Here is a 5,000-nt window from a genome sequence, read left to right on the forward strand (position 1 = left end):
TGCAACCATACTTCCCCCGGAACCCAAAAGCTTTGGTTTCCCGGAGGCTGCCCGCCGAGTCATCGGAGGAACTGCGGCGGATCGCTGGCTGGCATCGTTTATGGTTAGAACTAGGGCGGTATCTGATCGCCTTCGAACCTCTAACTTTCGTTCTTGATTAATGAAAACATACTTGGCAAATGCTTTCGCTTCTGTTCGTCTTGCGACGATCCAAGAATTTCACCTCTAACGTCGCAATACGAATGCCCCCGCCTGTCCCTATTAATCATTACCTCGGGTTCCGAAAACCAACAAAATAGAACCGAGGTCCTATTCCATTATTCCATGCACACAGTATTCAGGCGGGCTTGCCTGCTTTAAGCACTCTAATTTGTTCAAAGTAAACGTGCCGGCCCACCGAGACACTCACTCAAGAGCACCCTGGTAGGATTGCAACGGGGTCCGCCTCGGGACGCACGAGCACGCACGAGGCGCGTCGCACGCCTTCAGCTCGCCCCACCGGCAGGACGTCCCACGATACATGCCAGTTAAACACCGACGGGCGGTGAACCAACAGCGTGGGACACAAATCCAACTACGAGCTTTTTAACCGCAACAACTTTAATATACGCTATTGGAGCTGGAATTACCGCGGCTGCTGGCACCAGACTTGCCCTCCAATAGATACTCGTTAAAGGATTTAAAGTGTACTCATTCCGATTACGGGGCCTCGGATGAGTCCCGTATCGTTATTTTTCGTCACTACCTCCCCGTGCCGGGAGTGGGTAATTTGCGCGCCTGCTGCCTTCCTTGGATGTGGTAGCCGTTTCTCAGGCTCCCTCTCCGGAATCGAACCCTGATTCCCCGTTACCCGTTACAACCATGGTAGGCGCAGAACCTACCATCGACAGTTGATAAGGCAGACATTTGAAAGATGCGTCGCCGGTACGAGGACCGTGCGATCAGCCCAAAGTTATTCAGAGTCACCAAGGCAAACGGACCGGACGAGCCGACCGATTGGTTTTGATCTAATAAAAGCGTCCCTTCCATCTCTGGTCGGGACTCTGTTTGCATGTATTAGCTCTAGAATTACCACAGTTATCCAAGTAACGTGGGTACGATCTAAGGAACCATAACTGATTTAATGAGCCATTCGCGGTTTCACCTTAATGCGGCTTGTACTGAGACATGCATGGCTTAATCTTTGAGACAAGCATATGACTACTGGCAGGATCAACCAGGGAGCTGCGTCAACTAGAGCTGAGCAGCCGGCCGCCCGGGAGTGTGTCCCGGGGGCCCGCGCGAACACGCAAGCGTCCGCTCAATTATTCTGCAAACAGGAGGAGGCTGAGCTCCCCTGCACAATACACCTCGAAACCCTCTCAGGTCCCGGCGGCGCGCAGCGCCGTCCTAAGTACTTGGTCGGGTTCGAGAGAGGCGCAATCGCCCGGAGTTTGGCGAGTAGACGCTTTAGGTGCGACCACCCGTGCTCCCAACTGAGCTTGCCGCTGCCGACAGAGGCCCGGGAGCGTGCTGTCGTGGCATTGCCGGCGGGAGACAACACGCGCCACCTACGGTGGCCGGCAGCTCCAACGCCAGCGCCACAGAAGGACAAAAGCCCCACTTGGGTGCCGAAGCGAACTCTCCCAGCACAGCGCACGCGCCAACACGTCCGCACAGCTGCGATACAAACCACCTGCGAGAACCGCAGAGGCGACCGAGCAGCAGACGGCGTCGCGGCGCCGAGCGCCGGGCGGCGGCGCATCCTCAGCGCACACAGTCCTCAATCGGACCAGCACACTGCAGATGTCCACCGCGCTTCGCACCGGGCCCGCGAGGACCTACTTTGGCCGCACGGCGCCGCGTGCAGGGTGCGCCGGCGCGCAGCTGCGCCGCCTGCCGCCTCCGTCGGCCGGCGCGCCTGCCACTGGCCGCCCCCACCAGCCGGCTGTAGCGCGTGCGCCCACGCACCGCGCGGCCAGCACGCCGGGAGGCCCCCCCTCACCGGCCGGGGACGGTCCCACCCAGCCACCGCCGCGTATCGCTTCACACCCACATGCCATTCACGTTCGTGGGCATGGTGGGTATCGCTGAAACAACCGGTTGGTAGCTCAACCGATCGTCGCCATCACTGATTCACCTCTAGCGAGAACAACCGCACCACAACCGTTTACCAGTTGTTCATTTGCGTAACGTCACCAGCAAACGTAGACGTCCATCGCCATTTGCAAATTCAACGATTGTTGCATGCCTGTGTCAGGTGTCACGACACACTATGTCTGCCCACATACACGCAACAACATGTGCACGCTTCGCGAACACGTGGAAGGTGGCCCCCGTACGTATGCGATGTCCATTGCGCGAACGACTGTCAACCGGCCTCTGTCGCATGTCGCAGATGTGGAACGCAGTGCACCATGCTATCACGGTGTGTGAGAAGAGACGACTACGTCTGACAACACGCGCCACTACATCAACAGACGGCTCATGCTGATCGCCATCCACGGCATACCATACTGCAATCCAGCTCTTATAGGGAGACGACACGTAGCTGAGTGCACAATATTTGGACCGTATGGTTCGCCGTTGTTGGCGCAGTCGTGGTACGGTCACACATGTACCACGATGTATCATTCAGTACATGAGGACCAATGTGCAGTACAGTGTGTGATTTGGACGTACAACATCAGCGGACAGTTGACACACGCCGTACCACAACGTAGGCTGTGCTTCGCCATGCAAATGCCAATGAACAACTGCGAAGGGCATTGAGCATGTACGTCCTGCTGCCATCCGCATTACAGTGTATAGCTGCAAGGTGTTTAACATGAAGCGATACTCTGGGGACCAGGCAGTGCGAGTAGCAAACTATATTGCGGGGGTTGCAGTTAGGCAACACCACACTAATTTAACGCGTCGTATGACAATTACAGAGCAGGTTAAGGCCCAACGTGTGTTGGGTTAAGGCCCAACGTGTGTTGGGTTAAGGCCCAACGTGTGTTGGGTTAAGGCCCAACGTGTGTTGGGTTAAGGCCCAACGTGTGTTGGGTTAAGGCCCAACGTGTGTTGGGTTAAGGCCCAACGTGTGTTGGGTTAAGGCCCAACGTGTGTTGGGTTAAGGCCCAACGTGTGTTGGGTTAAGGCCCAACGTGTGTTGGGTTAAGGCCCAACGTGTGTTGGGTTAAGGCCCAACGTGTGTTGGGTTAAGGCCCAACGTGTGTTGGGTTAAGGCCCAACGTGTGTTGGGTTAAGGCCCAACGTGTGTTGGGTTAAGGCCCAACGTGTGTTGGGTTAAGGCCCAACGTGTGTTGGGTTAAGGCCCAACGTGTGTTGGGTTAAGGCCCAACGTGTGTTGGGTTAAGGCCCAACGTGTGTTGGGTTAAGGCGCAACGTGTGTTGGGTTAAGGCGCAACGTGGGTTACGTTAAGGCGCAACGTGGGTTACGTTAAGGCGCAACGTGGGTTACGTTAAGGCGCAACGTGGGTTACGTTAAGGCGCAACGTGGGTTACGTTAAGGCGCAACGTGGGTTACGTTAAGGCCCAATATAGGTTAGGTTAAGGCCCAATATAGGTTAGGTTAAGGCCCAATATAGGTTAGGTTAAGGCCCAATATAGGTTAGGTTAAGGCCCAATATAGGTTAGGTTAAGGTACAATATAGGTTAGGTTAAGGTACAATATAGGTTAGGTTAAGGTACAATATAGGTTAGGTTAAGGTACAATATGGGTTAGGTTAAGGTACAATATGGGTTAGGTTAAGGCGCAATATGGGTTAGGTTAAGGCGCAATATGGGTTAGGTTAAGGCGCAATATGGGTTAGGTTAAGGCGCAATATGGGTTAGGTTAAGGCGCAATATGGGTTAGGTTAAGGCGCAATATGGGTTAGGTTAAGGCGCAATATGGGTTAGGTTAAGGCGCAATATGGGTTAGGTTAAGGCGCAATATGGGTTAGGTTAAGGTACAATATAGGTTAGGTTAAGGTACAATATAGGTTAGGTTAAGGTACAATATAGGTTAGGTTAAGGTACAATATGGGTTAGGTTAAGGTACAATATAGGTTAGGTTAAGGCACAATATGGGTTAGGTTAAGGCGCAATATGGGTTAGGGTAAGGCGCAATATGGGTTAGGTTAAGGCGCAATATGGGTTAGGTTAAGGCGCAACGTGGGTTACGTTAAGGCGCAACGTGGGTTACGTTAAGGCGCAACGTGGGTTACGTTAAGGCGCAACGTGGGTTACGTTAAGGCGCAACGTGGGTTACGTTAAGGCGCAACGTGGGTTACGTTAAGGCCCAATATAGGTTAGGTTAAGGCCCAATATAGGTTAGGTTAAGGCCCAATATAGGTTAGGTTAAGGCCCAATATAGGTTAGGTTAAGGCCCAATATAGGTTAGGTTAAGGTACAATATAGGTTAGGTTAAGGTACAATATAGGTTAGGTTAAGGTACAATATGGGTTAGGTTAAGGCGCAATATGGGTTAGGTTAAGGCGCAATATGGGTTAGGTTAAGGCGCAATATGGGTTAGGTTAAGGCGCAACGTGGGTTACGTTAAGGCGCAACGTGGGTTACGTTAAGGCGCAACGTGGGTTACGTTAAGGCGCAACGTGGGTTACGTTAAGGCGCAACGTGGGTTACGTTAAGGCCCAATATAGGTTAGGTTAAGGCCCAATATAGGTTAGGTTAAGGCCCAATATAGGTTAGGTTAAGGCCCAATATAGGTTAGGTTAAGGTACAATATGGGTTAGGTTAAGGTACAATATGGGTTAGGTTAAGGTACAATATAGGTTAGGTTAAGGCGCAACGTGGGTTACGTTAAGGCCCAATATAGGTTAGGTTAAGGCCCAATATAGGTTAGGTTAAGGCCCAATATAGGTTAGGTTAAGGCCCAATATAGGTTAGGTTAAGGCCCAATATAGGTTAGGTTAAGGTACAATATAGGTTAGGTTAAGGTACAATATAGGTTAGGTTAAGGTACAATATGGGTTAGGTTAAGGTACAATATGGGTTAGGTTAAGGTACAATAT

The 5,000-nt window shown here is 52.1% G+C and overlaps 1 non-coding gene across 1 annotated transcript in view; it reads right to left on the reverse strand.

Moving 5' to 3' along the window:
• LOC124583361 overlaps positions 1 to 1,223 on the reverse strand; it is a 1,910-nt gene extending 687 nt beyond the window's left edge. The window contains exon 1 of the ribosomal RNA XR_006974201.1: positions 1 to 1,223. This exon is cut by the window's left edge and continues 687 nt beyond it. This is a non-coding gene — a ribosomal RNA (small subunit ribosomal RNA).
• Between the last annotated feature and the right edge of the window lie 3,777 nt (positions 1,224 to 5,000).

Source organism: Schistocerca americana, unplaced genomic scaffold (genome assembly GCF_021461395.2).
Source record: "Schistocerca americana isolate TAMUIC-IGC-003095 unplaced genomic scaffold, iqSchAmer2.1 HiC_scaffold_457, whole genome shotgun sequence".
Lineage (NCBI taxonomy): Eukaryota > Metazoa > Arthropoda > Insecta > Orthoptera > Acrididae > Schistocerca > Schistocerca americana.